The sequence below is a fragment of the Theobroma cacao genome, chromosome 8 (genome assembly GCF_053813885.1).
Source record: "Theobroma cacao isolate CCN51 chromosome 8, ASM5381388v1, whole genome shotgun sequence".
Lineage (NCBI taxonomy): Eukaryota > Viridiplantae > Streptophyta > Magnoliopsida > Malvales > Malvaceae > Theobroma > Theobroma cacao.
In genome coordinates, this window is record NC_142646.1 from 21429802 (window position 1) to 21446168 (window position 16367).

Genomic DNA, 16367 nt, shown 5'->3' on the forward strand with positions numbered 1-16367 from the left:
GCGAAAGCCATCCATTGCCAAGAAAAGTCCATTTACAGTCACTCATGCCTTCGAAAACCTTATTCCCCTCTTTAAATGGTTTTATAATCTCGTTAATAATTTAAAGTTGAATTTTTTAACATTTTTCATTAAAACATATTGTAATAAAACGTTTGCCTTGGGAAACATGAAGTGAAAGTGATCGATTGACAAGAAAAGTCCAATTATAGTCACTCATGGCTTAGAAAGCCTTATTACTCGCTTTAAAGGGTTTTGTAATCTTATTATTGATTTTAAGTTGTATTTTTTTACATTTTTCATTAAGACAGATTGTAATTGAATGTTTACCTCAAGAAATGTTAAGCGAAAGCCATCCATTGACTAGAAAAGTCCATTTGCAGTCGCTCATGCCTTCGAAAGACTTATTCCCCTCTTTAAATGGTTTTATGATCTCGTTATTCGTTTTAGATTGAATTTTTTTACATTTTTCTTTAAAACATATTAAAATTGACTGTTTACCTTGAGAAACGTGAGGTGAAAGCGATCGATTGACAACAAAGGTCCATTTATAGTCACTCATGGCTTCTAAAGCCTTATTACTCGCTTTAAAGGGTTTTATAATCTTATTATTGATTTTAAGTTTTATTTTTTTACATTTTTCATTAAGACAGATTGTAATTGAATGTTTACCTTGAGAAACGTGAAGCGAAAGCCATCCATTGACAAGAAAAGTCCATTCGCAGTCACTCATGCCTTCGAAAGCCTTATTCCCCTCTTTAAATGGTTTTATGATCTTGTTATTAATTTAAAGTTGAATTTTTTTTCATTTTTCATTAAAACAGATTAAAGTGGAATGTTTGCCTTGGGAAACGTGAAGTGAAAGTGATCGATTGACAAGAAAAGTCCATTTATATTCACTCATTGCATCTAAAGAATTATTACTCGCTTTAAAGGGTTTTATAATCTTATTATTGATTTTAAGTTGTATTTTTTTACATTTCTCATTAAGACAGATTGTAATTGAATGTTTACCTCGGGAAACGTGAAGAGAAAGCCATCCATTGACAGGAAAAGTCCATTTGCAGTCACTTATGCCTTCGAAAGGCTTATTCCCCTCTTTAAATGGTTTTATAATCTTTTTATTAATTTAAAGTTGAATTTTTTTACATTTTTCATTAAAACATATTGTAATTAAATGTTTGCGTTGGGAAACATGAAGCGAAAGCCATCCATTGACAAAATAAGTTCATTTACAGTCACTCATAGCTTCAAAAGCATTATTACTCGCCTCAAAGGGTTTTATAATCTTATTATTGATTTTAACTTGTATTTCTTTACATTTTTCATTAAGACAGATTGTAATTGAATGTTTACCTCGGGAAACATGAAGCGAAAGCCATCCATTGCCAAGAAAAGTCCATTTGCAGTCACTCATGCCTTCGAAAGCCTTATTCCCCTCTTTGAATGGTTTTATAATCTCGTTATTAATTTAAAGTTGAATTTTTTAACATTTTTCATTAAAACATATTGTAATAAAATGTTTTCCTTGGGAAACATGAAGTGAAAGTGATCGATTGACAAGAAAAGTCCATTTATAGTCACTCATGGCTTATAAAGCCTTATTACTCGCTTTAAAAGGTTTTGTAATCTTATTATTGATTTTAAGTTGTATTTTTTTACATTTCTCATTAAGACAGATTGTAATTGAATGTTTACCTTGGGAAACGTGAAGCGAAAGCCATCCATTGACAAGAAAAGTCCATTTGCAGTCACTCATGCCTTCGAAAGCCTTATTCCCCTCTTTAAATGGTTTTATAATCTGGTTATTAGTTTAAATTTGAATTTTTTAACATTTTTCACTAAAACATATTGTATTTAAATGCTTGCCTTGGGAAACGTGAAGCGAAAGTGATCGATTGACAAGAAAAGTTCATTTATATTCACTCATTTCATCTAAAGCCTTATTACTCGCTTTAAAGGGTTTTATAATCTTATTATTGATTTTAAGTTGTATTTTTTTACATTTTTCATTAAGACAGATTGTAATTGAATGTTTACGTCGGGAATTGTGAAGCGAAAGCCATCCATTGTCAAGAAAAGTCCATTTGCAGTCACTCATGCCTTCGAAAGCCTTATTCCCCACTTTATATGGTTTTATAATCTCGTTATTAATTTAAAGTTGAATTTCTTTACATTTTTCATTAAAACATGTTGTAATTAAATGTTTGCCTTGGGAAACATGAAGCGAAAGCCATCCATTGACAAAATAAGTTCATTTATAGTCACTCATGCCTTCAAAAGCCTTATTACTCGCCTTAACGGGTTTTATAATCTTATTATTGATTTTAAGTTGTATTTTTTTACATTTTTCATTAAGACAGATTGTAATTGAATGTTTACCTCGGGAAACGTGAAGCGAAAGCCACCCATTGACAAGAGAAGTCCATTTGCAGTCACTCATGCCATCGAAAGCCTTATTTCGCTCTTTAAATGGTTTTATGATCTCGTTATTAATTTAAAGTTGAAGTTTTTTAAATTTTTCATTAAACCAAATTAAAATGGAATGTTTGGCTTGGGAAATGTGAAGTGAAAGTGATCGATTGACAAGAAAAGTCCATTTATAGTCACTCATGGCTTATAAAGCCTTATTACTCGCTTTAAAGGGTTTTGTAATCTTATTATTGATTTTAATTTGTACTTTTTTACATTTTTCGTTAAGACTGATTGTAATTGAATGTTTACCTCGAGAAACGTGAAGAGAAAGCCATCCATTGACAGGAAAAGTCCATTTGCAGTCACTTATACCTTCGAAAGGCTTATTCCCCTCTTTAAATGGTTTTATAATCTTGTTATTAATTTAAAGTTGAATTTTTTTACATTTTTCATTAAAACATATTGTAATTAAATGTTTGCGTTGGGAAACATGAAGCGAAAGCCATCCATTGACAAAATAAGTTCATTTACAGTCACTCATAGCTTCAAAAGCATTATTACTCGCCTCAAAGGGTTTTATAATCTTATTATTGATTTTAACTTGTATTTCTTTACATTTTTCATTAAGACAGATTGTAATTGAATGTTTACCTCGGCAAAACATGAAGCGAAAGCCATCCATTGCCAAGAAAAGTCCATTTGCAGTCACTCATGCCTTCGAAAGCCTTATTCCCCTCTTTGAATGGTTTTATAATCTCGTTATTAATTTAAAGTTGAATTTTTTAACATTTTTCATTAAAACATATTGTAATAAAATGTTTTCCTTGGGAAACATGAAGTGAAAGTGATCGATTGACAAGAAAAGTCCATTTATAGTCACTCATGGCTTATAAAGCCTTATTACTCGCTTTAAAGGGTTTTGTAATCTTATTATTGATTTTAACTTGTATTTTTTTACATTTTTCATTAAGACAGATTGTAATTGAATGTTGACCTGGAGAAATGTTAAGCGAAAGCCATCCATTGACAAGAAAAGTCCATTTGCAGTCGCTCATGCCTTCGAAAGACTTATTCCCATCTTTAAATGGTTTTATGATCTCGTTATTCGTTTTAAATTGAATTTTTTTACATTTTTCTTTAAAACAGATTAAAATTGACTGTTTACCTTGAGAAACGTGAGGTGAAAGCGATCGATTGACAACAAAGGTTCATTTATAGTCACTCATGGCTTATAAAGCCTTATTACTCGCTTTAAAGGGTTTTGTAATCTTATTATTGATTTTAACTTGTATTTTTTTACATTTATCATTAAGACAGATTGTAATTGAATGCTTACCTCAAGAAACGTGAAGCGAAAGCCATCCATTGAAAAGAAAAGTCCATTTGCAATCACTCATGCCTTCGAAAGCCTTATTTCCCTCTATAAATGGTTTTATAATCTCGTTATTAGTTTAAAGTTGAAATTTTTCATATTTTTCATTAAAACATATTGTAATTAAATGTTTGCCTTGGGAAACGTGAAGTGAAAGAGATCGATTGACAAGAAAAGTCCATTTATTGTCACTCATGGCATCTAAAGCCTTATTACTCGCTTTAAAGGGTTTTCTAATCTTATTATTGATTTTAAGTTGTATTTTTTTACATTTTTCATTAAGACAGATTGTAATTGAATGTTAACCTCGAGAAACGTGAAGCGAAAGCCATCCATTGACAAGAAAAGTCCATTTGCAGTCACTCATGCCTTCGAAAACCTTATTCCCCTCTTTAAATGGTTTTATAATCTCGTTAATAATTTAAAGTTGAATTTTTTAACATTTTTCATTAAAACATATTGTAATAAAATGTTTGCCTTGGGAAACATGAAGTGAGAGTGATCGATTGACAAGAAAAGTCCATTTATAGTCACTCATGACTTATAAAGCCTTATTACTTGCTTTAAAGGGTTTTGTAATCTTATTATTGATTTTAACTTGTATTGTTTTACATTTTTCATTAAGACAGATTGTAATTGAATGTTTACCTCGAGAAATGTGAAGCGAAAGCCATCCATTGACAAGAAAAGTCCATTTACAGTAGCTCATGCCTTCGAAAGTCTTATTCCCCTCTTTAAATGGTTTTATGATCTCGTTAGTCGTTTTAAATTGAATTTTTTTACATTTTTCATTGAAACAGATTAAAATTGACTGTTTACCTTAAGAAACGTGAGGTGAAAGCGATCGATTGAGAACAAAAGTCCATTTATAGTCACTCATGGCTTCTAAATCCTTATTACTCGCTTTAAAGGGTTTTCTAATCTTATTATTGATTTTAAGTTGTATTTTTTTACATTTTTCTTTAAGACAGATTGTAATTGAATGTTTACCTCCGGAAACGTGAAGCGAAAGCCATCCATTGTCAAGAAAAGTCCATTTGGAGTCACTCATACCATCGAAAGCCTTATTCCGCTCTTTGAATGGTTTTATGATGTCGTTATTAATTTAAAGTTGAAGTTTTTTAAATTTTTCATTAAAACAAATTAAAATGGAATGTTTGCCTTGGGAAATGAGAAGTGAAAGTGATCGATTGACAAGAAAAGTCCATTTATAGTCACTCATGGCTTATAAAGCCTTATTACTCGCTTTAAAGGGTTTTGTAATCTTATTATTGATTTTAACTTGTACTTTTTTACAATTTTCATTAAGACTGATTGTAATTGAATGTTTACCTCGAGAAACGTGAAGAGAAAGCCATCCATTGACAGGAAAAGTCCATTTGCAGTCACTTATGCCTTCGAAAGGCTTATTCCCCTCTTTAAATGGTTTTATAATCTCGTTATTAATTTAAAGTTGAATTTTTTTACATTTTTGATTAAAACATATTGTAATTAAATGTTTGCGTTGGGAAACATGAAGCGAAAGCCATCCATTGGCAAAATAAGTTCATTTACAGTCACTCATAGCTTCAAAAGCATTATTACTCGCCTCAAAGGGTTTTATAATCTTATTATTGATTTTAACTTGTATTTCTTTACATTTTTCATTAAGACAGATTGTAATTGAATGTTTACCTCGGGAAACATGAAGCGAAAGCCATCCATTGCCAAGAAAAGTCCATTTGCAGTCACTCATGCCTTCGAAAGCCTTATTCCCCTCTTTGAATGGTTTTATAATCTCGTTATTAATTTAAAGTTGAATTTTTTAACATTTTTCATTAAAACATATTGTAATAAAATGTTTGCCTTGGGAAACATGAAGTGAAAGTGATCGATTGACAAGAAAAGTCCATTTATAGTCACTCATGGCTTATAAAGCCTTATTACTCGCTTTAAAGGGTTTTGTAATCTTATTATTGATTTTAACTTGTATTTTTTTACATTTTTCATTAAGACAGATTGTAATTGAATGTTGACCTGGAGAAATGTTAAGCGAAAGCCATCCATTGACAAGAAAAGTCCATTTGCAGTCGCTCATGCCTTCGAAAGACTTATTCCCTATTTAAATGGTTTTATGATCTCGTTATTCGTTTTAAATTGAATTTTTTTACATTTTTCATTAAAATAGATTAAAATTGACTGTTTACCTTGAGAAACGTGAGGTGAAAGCGATCGATTGACAACAAAGGTCCATTTATAGTCACTCATGGCTTATAAAGCCTTATTACTCGCTTTAAAGGGTTTTGTAATCTTATTATTGATTTTAACTTGTATTTTTTTACAATTTTCATTAAGACAGATTGTAATTGAATGCTTACCTCGAGAAACGTGAAGCGAAAGCCATCCATTGAAAAGAAAAGTCCATTTGCAAACACTCATGCCTTCGAAAGCCTTATTCCCCTATATAAATGGTTTTATAATCTCGTTATTAATTTAAAGTTGAAATTTTTCATATTTTTCATTAAAACATATTGTAATTAAATGTTTGCCTTGGGAAACGTGAAGTGAAAGTGATCAATTGACAAGAAAAGTCAATTTATTGTCACTGATGGCATCTAAAGCCTTATTACTCGCTTTAAAGGGTTTTCTAATCTTATTATTGATTTTAAGTCGTATTTTTTTACATTTTTCATTAAGACAGATTGTAATTGAATGTTTACCTCGAGAAACGTGAAGCGAAAGCCATCCATTGACAAGAAAAGTGCATTTGCAGTCACTCATGCCTTCGAAAACCTTATTCCCCTCTTTAAATGGTTTTATAATCTCGTAAATAATTTAAAGTTGAATTTTTTAACATTTTTCATTAAAACATATTGTAATAAAATGTTTGCCTTGGGAAACATGAAGTGAGAGTGATCGATTGACAAGAAAAGTCCATTTATAGTCACTCATGACTTATAAAGCCTTATTACTTGCTTTAAAGGGTTTTGTAATCTTATTATTGATTTTAACTTGTATTTTTTTACATTTTTCATTAAGACAGATTGTAATTGAATGTTTACCTCGAGAAATGTGAAGCGAAAGCCATCCATTGACAAGAAAAGTCCATTTGCAGTCGCTCATGCCTTCGAAAGCCTTATTCCCCTCTTTAAATGGTTTTATGATCTCGTTAGTAGTTTTAAATTGAATTTTTTTACATTTTTCATTGAAACAGATTAAAATTGACTGTTTACCTTAAGAAACGTGAGGTGAAAGTGATCGATTGACAACAAAAGTCCATTTATAGTCACTCATGGCTTCTAAAGCCTTATTACTCGCTTTAAAGGGTTTTCTAAACTTATTATTGATTTTAAGTTGTATTTTTTTACATTTTTCGTTAAGACAGATTGTAATTGAATGTTTACCTCCGGAAACGTGAAGCGAAAGCCATCCATTGTCAAGAAAAGTCCATTTGCAGTCACTCATGCCATCGAAAGCCTTATTCCGCTCTTTGAATGGTTTTATGATCTCGTTATTAATTTAAAGTTGAAGTTTTTTAAATTTTTCACTAAAACAAATTAAAATGGAATGTTTGCCTTGGGAAATGAGAAGTGAAAGTGATCGATTGACAAGAAAAGTCCATTTATAGTCACTCATGGCTTATAAAGCCTTATTACTCGCTTTAAAGGGTTTTAAAATCTTATTATTGATTTTAACTTGTACTTTTTTACACTTTTCATTAAGACTGATTGTAATTGAATGTTTACCTCGAGAAACGTGAAGAGAAAGCCATCCATTGACAGAAAAAGTCCATTTGCAGTCACTTATGCCTTCGAAAGGCTTATTCCCCTCTTTAAATGGTTTTATAATCTCGTTATTAATTTAAAGTTGAATTTTTTTACATTTTTCATTAAACATATTGTAATTAAATGTTTGCGTTGGGAAACATGAAGCGAAAGCCATCCATTGACAAAATAAGTTCATTTACAGTCACTCATAGCTTCAAAAGCATTATTACTCGCCTCAAAGGGTTTTATAATCTTATTATTGATTTTAACTTGTATTTTTTTACATTTTTCATTAAGACAGATTGTAATTGAATGTTTACCTAGGGAAACATGAAGCGAAAGGCATCCATTGCCAAGAAAAGTCCATTTGCAGTCACTCATGCCTTCGAAAGCCTTATTCCCCTCTTTGAATTGTTTTATAATCTCGTTATTAATTTAAAGTTGAATTTTTTAACATTTTTCATTAAAACATATTGTAATAAAATGTTTGCCTTGGGAAACATGAAGTGAAAGTGATCGATTGACAAGAAAAGTCCATTTATAGTCACTCATGGCTTATAAAGCCTTATTACTCGCTTTAAAGGGTTTTGTAATCTTATTATTGATTTTAACTTGTATTTTTTTACATTTTTCATTAAGACAGATTGTAATTGAATGTTGACCTGGAGAAATGTTAAGCGAAAGCCATCCATTGACAAGAAAAGTCCATTTGCAGTCGCTCATGCCTTCGAAAGACTTATTCCCTATTTAAATGGTTTTATGATCTCGTTATTCGTTTTAAATTGAATTTTTTTACATTTTTCATTAAAATAGATTAAAATTGACTGTTTACCTTGAGAAACGTGAGGTGAAAGCGATCGATTGACAACAAAGGTCCATTTATAGTCACTCATGGCTTATAAAGCCTTATTACTCGCTTTAAAGGGTTTTGTAATCTTATTATTGATTTTAACTTGTATTTTTTTACAATTTTCATTAAGACAGATTGTAATTGAATGCTTACCTCGAGAAACGTGAAGCGAAAGCCATCCATTGAAAAGAAAAGTCCATTTGCAAACACTCATGCCTTCGAAAGCCTTATTCCCCTCTATAAATGGTTTTATAATCTCGTTATTAATTTAAAGTTGAAATTTTTCATATTTTTCATTAAAACATATTGTAATTAAATGTTTGCCTTGGGAAACGTGAAGTGAAAGTGATCGATTGACAAGAAAAGTCAATTTATTGTCACTGATGGCATCTAAAGCCTTATTACTCGCTTTAAAGGGTTTTCTAATCTTATTATTGATTTTAAGTCGTATTTTTTTACATTTTTCATTAAGACAGATTGTAATTGAATGTTTACCTCGAGAAACGTGAAGCGAAAGCCATCCATTGACAAGAAAAGTGCATTTGCAGTCACTCATGCCTTCGAAAACCTTATTCCCCTCTTTAAATGGTTTTATAATCTCGTAAATAATTTAAAGTTGAATTTTTTAACATTTTTCATTAAAACATATTGTAATAAAATGTTTGCCTTGGGAAACATGAAGTGAGAGTGATCGATTGACAAGAAAAGTCCATTTATAGTCACTCATGACTTATAAAGCCTTATTACTTGCTTTAAAGGGTTTTGTAATCTTATTATTGATTTTAACTTGTATTTTTTTACATTTTTCATTAAGACAGATTGTAATTGAATGTTTACCTCGAGAAATGTGAAGCGAAAGCCATCCATTGACAAGAAAAGTCCATTTGCAGTCGCTCATGCCTTCGAAAGCCTTATTCCCCTCTTTAAATGGTTTTATGATCTCGTTAGTAGTTTTAAATTGAATTTTTTTACATTTTTCATTGAAACAGATTAAAATTGACTGTTTACCTTAAGAAACGTGAGGTGAAAGTGATCGATTGACAACAAAAGTCCATTTATAGTCACTCATGGCTTCTAAAGCCTTATTACTCGCTTTAAAGGGTTTTCTAAACTTATTATTGATTTTAAGTTGTATTTTTTTACATTTTTCGTTAAGACAGATTGTAATTGAATGTTTACCTCCGGAAACGTGAAGCGAAAGCCATCCATTGTCAAGAAAAGTCCATTTGCAGTCACTCATGCCATCGAAAGCCTTATTCCGCTCTTTGAATGGTTTTATGATCTCGTTATTAATTTAAAGTTGAAGTTTTTTAAATTTTTCACTAAAACAAATTAAAATGGAATGTTTGCCTTGGGAAATGAGAAGTGAAAGTGATCGATTGACAAGAAAAGTCCATTTATAGTCACTCATGGCTTATAAAGCCTTATTACTCGCTTTAAAGGGTTTTAAAATCTTATTATTGATTTTAACTTGTACTTTTTTACACTTTTCATTAAGACTGATTGTAATTGAATGTTTACCTCGAGAAACGTGAAGAGAAAGCCATCCATTGACAGAAAAAGTCCATTTGCAGTCACTTATGCCTTCGAAAGGCTTATTCCCCTCTTTAAATGGTTTTATAATCTCGTTATTAATTTAAAGTTGAATTTTTTTACATTTTTCATTAAACATATTGTAATTAAATGTTTGCGTTGGGAAACATGAAGCGAAAGCCATCCATTGACAAAATAAGTTCATTTACAGTCACTCATAGCTTCAAAAGCATTATTACTCGCCTCAAAGGGTTTTATAATCTTATTATTGATTTTAACTTGTATTTTTTTACATTTTTCATTAAGACAGATTGTAATTGAATGTTTACCTAGGGAAACATGAAGCGAAAGGCATCCATTGCCAAGAAAAGTCCATTTGCAGTCACTCATGCCTTCGAAAGCCTTATTCCCCTCTTTGAATTGTTTTATAATCTCGTTATTAATTTAAAGTTGAATTTTTTAACATTTTTCATTAAAACATATTGTAATAAAATGTTTGCCTTGGGAAACATGAAGTGAAAGTGATCGATCGACAAGAAAAGTCCATTTATAGTCACTCATGGCTTATAAAGCCTTATTACTCGCTTTAAAGGGTTTTGTAATCTTATTATTGATTTTAACTTGTATTTTTTTTACATTTTTCATTAAGACAGATTGTAATTGAATGTTTACCTCGAGAAATGTTAAGCGAAAGCCATCCATTGACAAGAAAAGTCCATTTGCAGTCGCTCATGCCTTCGAAAGACTTATTCCCCTATTTAAATGGTTTTATGATCTCGTTATTCGTTTTAAATTGAATTTTTTTACATTTTTCATTAAAATAGATTAAAATTGACTGTTTACCTTGAGAAACGTGAGGTGAAAGCGATCGATTGACAACAAAGGTCCATTTATAGTCACTCATGGCTTATAAAGCCTTATTACTCGCTTTAAAGGGTTTTGTAATCTTATTATTGATTTTAACTTGTATTTTTTTACAATTTTCATTAAGACAGATTGTAATTGAATGCTTACCTCGAGAAACATGAAGCAAAAGCTATCCATTGAAAAGAAAAGTCCATTTGCAATCACTCATGCCTTCGAAAGCCTTATTCCCCACTATAAATGGTTTTATAATCTCGTTATTAATTTAAAGTTGAAATTTTTCATATTTTTCATTAAAACATATTGTAATTAAATGTTTGCCTTGGGAAACGTGAAGTGAAAGTGATCGATTGACAAGAAAAGTCCATTTATTGTCACTCATGGCATCTAGAGCCTTATTACTCGCTTTAAAGGGTTTTCTAATCTTATTATTGATTTTAAGTTGTATTTTTTTACATTTTTCATTAAGACAGATTATAATTGAATGTTTACCTCGAGAAACGTGAAGCGAAAGCCATCCATTGACAAGAAAAGTCCATTTGCAGTCACTCATGCCTTCGAAAACCTTATTCCCCTCTTTAAATGGTTTTATAATCTCGTTAATAATTTAAAGTTGAATTTTTTAACATTTTTCATTAAAACATATTGTAATAAAATGTTTGCCTTGGGAAACATGAAGTGAGAGTGATCGATTGACAAGAAAAGTCCATTTATAGTCACTCATGACTTATAAAGCCTTATTACTTGCTTTAAATGGTTTTGTAATCTTATTATTGATTTTAACTTGTATTTTTTTACATTTTTCATTAAGACAGATTGTAATTGAATGTTTACCTCGAGAAATGTGAAGCGAAAGCCATCCATTGACAAGAAAAGTCCATTTGCAGTCGCTCATGCCTTCGAAAGCCTTATTCCCCTCTTTAAATGGTTTTATGATCTCGTTAGTCGTTTTAAATTGAATTTTTTTACATTTTTCATTGAAACAGATTAAAATTGACTGTTTACCTTAAGAAACGTGAGGTGAAAGCGATCGATTGACAACAAAAGTCCATTTATAGTCACTCATGGCTTCTAAAGCCTTATTACTCGCTCTAAAGGGTTTTCTAATCTTATTATTGATTTTAAGTTGTATTTTTTTACATTTTTCGTTAAGACAGATTGTAATTGAATGTTTACCTCCGGAAACGTGAAGCGAAAGCCATCCATTGTCAAGAAAAGTCCATTTGCAGTCACTCATGCCATCGAAAGCCTTATTCCGCTCTTTGAATGGTTTTATGATCTTGTTATTAATTTAAAGTTGAAGTTTTTTAAATTTTTCATTAAAACAAATTAAAATGGAATGTTTGCCTTGGGAAATGAGAAGTGAAAGTGATCGATTGACAAGAAAAGTCCACTTATAGTCACTCATGGCTTATAAAGCCTTATTACTCGCTTTAAAGGGTTTTGTAATCTTATTATTGATTTTAACTTCTACTTTTTTACATTTTTCATTAAGACTGATTGTAATTGAATGTTTACCTCGAGAAACGTGAAGAGAAAGCCATCCATTGACAAGAAAAGTCCATTTGCAGTCACTCATGCCTTCGAAAGCCTTATTCCCCTCTTTAAATGGTTTTATGATCTCGTTAGTCGTTTTAAATTGAATTTTTTTACATTTTTCATTGAAACAGATTAAAATTGACTGTTTACCTTAAGAAACGTGAGGTGAAAGCGATCGATTGACAACAAAGGTCCATTTATAGTCACTCATGGCTTTTAAAGCCTTATTACTCGCTTTAAAGGGTTTTGTAATCTTATTATTGATTTTAACTTGTATTTTTTTACATTTTTCATTAAGACAGATTGTAATTGAATGTTTACCTCGAGAAACATGAACCGAAAGCCATCCATTGCCAAGAAAAGTCCATTTGCAGTCACTCATGCCTTCGAAAGCCTTATATCCCTCTTTGAATGGTTTTATAATCTCGTTATTAATTTAAAGTTGAATTTTTTAACATTTTTCATTAAAACATATTGTAATAAAATGTTTACCTTGACAAACGTGAGGTGAAAGCGATCGATTGACAACAAAAGTGCATTTATAGTCACTCATGGCTTGTAAAGTCTTATTACTCGCTTTAAAGGGTTTTATAATCTTATTATTGATTTTAAGTTGTATTTTTTTACATTTTTCGTTAAGACAGATTGTAATTGAATGTTTACCTCCGGAAACGTGAAGCGAAAGCCATCCATTGTCAAGAAAAGTCCATTTGCAGTCACTCATGCCATCGAAAGCCTTATTCCGCTCTTTGAATGGTTTTATGATCTCGTTATTAATTTAAAGTTGAAGTTTTTTAAATTTTTCATTAAAACAGTTTAAAGTGGAATGTTTGCCTTGTGAAACGTGAAGTAAAGTGATCGATTGACAAGAAAAGTCCATTTATATTCACTCATTGCATCTAAAGAATTATTACTCGCTTTAAAGGGTTTTATAATCTTATTATTGATTTTAAGTTGTATTTTTTTACATTTTTCGTTAAGACAGATTGTAATTGAATGTTTACCTCGGGAAACGTGAAGCGAAAGCCATCCATTGTCAAGAAAAGTCCATTTGCAGTCACTCATACCATCGAAAGCCTTATTCCGCTCTTTGAATGGTTTTATGATCTCGTTATTAATTTAAAGTTGAAGTTTTTTAAATTTTTCATTAAAACAAATTAAAATGGAATGTTTGCCTTGGGAAATGAGAAGTGAAAGTAATCGACTGACAAGAAAAGTCCATTTATAGTCACTCATGGCTTATAAAGCCTTATTACTCGCTTTAAAGGGTTTTGTAATCTTATTATTGATTTTAACTTGTATTTTTTTACATTTTTCATTAAGACTGATTGTAATTGAATGTTTACCTCGAGAAACGTGAAGAGAAAGCCATCCATTGACAGGAAAAGTCCATTTGCAGTCACTTATGCCTTCGAAACGCTTATTCCCCTCTTTAAATGGTTTTATAATCTCGTTATTAATTTAAAGTTGAATTTTTTTACATTTTTCATTAAAACATATTGTAATTAAATGTTTGCGTTGGGAAACATGAAGCGAAAGCCATCCATTAACAAAATAAGTTCATTTACAGTCACTCATAGCTTCAAAAGCATTATTACTCGCCTCAAAGGGTTTTATAATCTTATTATTGATTTTAACTTGTATTTCTTTACATTTTTCATTAAGACAGATTGTAATTGAATGTTTACCTCGGGAAACATGAAGCGAAAGCCATCCATTGCCAAGAAAAGTCCATTTGCAGTCACTCATGCGTTCGAAAGCCTTATTCCCCTCTTTGAATTGTTTTATAATCTCGTTATTAATTTAAAGTTGAATTTTTTAACATTTTTCATTAAAATATGTTGTAATAAAATGTTTGCCTTGGGAAACATGAAGTGAAAGTGATCGATTGACAAGAAAAGTCCATTTATAGTCACTCATGGCTTATAAAGCCTTATTACTCGCTTTAAAGGGTTTTGTAATCTTATTATTGATTTTAACTTGTATTTTTTTACATTTTTCATTAAGACAGATTGTAATTGAATGTTTACCTCGAGAAATGTTAAGCGAAAGCCATCCATTGACAAGAAAATTCCATTTGTAGTCGCTCATGCCTTCGAAAGACTTATTCCCCTATTTAAATGGTTTTATGATCTCGTTATTCGTTTTAAATTGAATTTTTTTACATTTTTCATTAAAATAGATTAAAATTGACTGTTTACCTTGAGAAACGTGAGGTGAAAGCGATCGATTGACAACAAAGGTCCATTTATAGTCACTCATGGCTTATAAAGCCTTATTACTCGCTTTAAAGGGTTTTGTAATCTTATTATTGATTTTAACTTGTATTTTTTTACAATTTTCATTAAGAAAGATTGTAATTGAATGCTTACCTCGAGAAACGTGAAGCGAAAGCCATCCATTGAAAAGAAAAGTCCATTTGCAATCACTCATGCCTTCGAAAGCCTTATTCCCCTCTATAAATGGTTTTATAATCTCGTTATTAATTTAAAGTTGAAATTTTTCATATTTTTCATTAAAACATATTGTAATTAAATGTTTCCCTTGGGAAACGTGAAGTGAAAGTGATCGATTGACAAGAAAAGTCCATTTATTGTAACTCATGGCATCTAAAGCCTTATTACTCGCTTTAAAGGGTTTTCTAATCTTATTATTGATTTTAAGTTGTATTTTTTTACATTTTTCATTAAGACAGATTGTAATTGAATGTTTACCTCGAGAAACGTGAAGCGAAAGCCATCCATTGACAAGAAAAGTCCATTTGCAGTCACTCATGCCTTCGAAAACCTTATTCCCCTCTTTAAATGGTTTTATAATCTCGTTAATAATTTAAAGTTGAATTTTTTAACATTTTTCATTAAAACATATTGTAATAAAATGTTTTCCTTGGGAAACATGAAGTGAGAGTGATCGATTGACAAGAAAAGTCCATTTATAGTCACTCATGACTTATAAAGCCTTATTACTTGCTTTAAAGGGTTTTGTAATCTTATTATTGATTTTAACTTGTATTTTTTTACATTTTTCATTAAGACAGATTGTAATTGAATGTTTACCTCGAGAAATGTGAAGCGAAAGCCATCCATTGACAAGAAAAGTCCATTTGCAGTCGCTCATGCCTTCGAAAGCCTTATTCCCCTCTTTAAATGGTTTTATGATCTCGTTAGTCGTTTTAAATTGAATTTTTTTACAGTTTTCATTGAAACAGATTAAAATTGACTGTTTACCTTAAGAAACGGGAGGTGAAAGCGATCGATTGACAACAAAAGTCCATTTATAGTCACTCATGGCTTCTAAAGCCTTATTACTCGCTTTAAAGGGTTTTCTAATCTTATTATTGATTTTAAGTTGTATTTTTTTACATTTTTCGTTAAGACAGATTGTAATTGAATGTTTACCTCCGGAAACGTGAAGCGAAAGCCATCCATTGTCAAGAAAAGTCCATTTGCAGTCACTCATGCCATCGAAAGCCTTATTCCGCTCTTTGAATGGTTTTATGATCTCGTTATTAATTTAAAGTTGAAGTTTTTTAAATTTTTCATTAAAACAAATTAAAATGGAATGGTTGCCTTGGGAAATGAGAAGCGAAAGTGATCGATTGACAAGAAAAGTCCATTTATAGTCACTCATGGCTTATAAAGCCTTATTACTCGCTTTAAAGGGTTTTGTAATCTTATTATTGATTTTAGCTTGTACTTTTTTACATTTTTCATTAAGACTGATTGTAATTGAATATTTACCTCGAGAAACGTGAAGAGAAAGCCATCCATTGACAGGAAAAGTCCATTTGCAGTCACTTATGCCTTCGAAAGGCTTATTCCACACTTTAAATGGTTTTATAATCTCGTTATTAATTTAAAGTTGAATTTTTTTACATTTTTCATTAAAACATATTGTAATTAAATGTTTGCGTTAGGAAACATGAAGCGAAAGCCACCCATTGACAAAATAAGTTCCTTTACAGTCACTCATAGCTTCAAAAGCATTATTACTCGCCTCAAAGGGTTTTATAATCTTATTATTGATTTTAACTTGTATTTCTTTACATTTT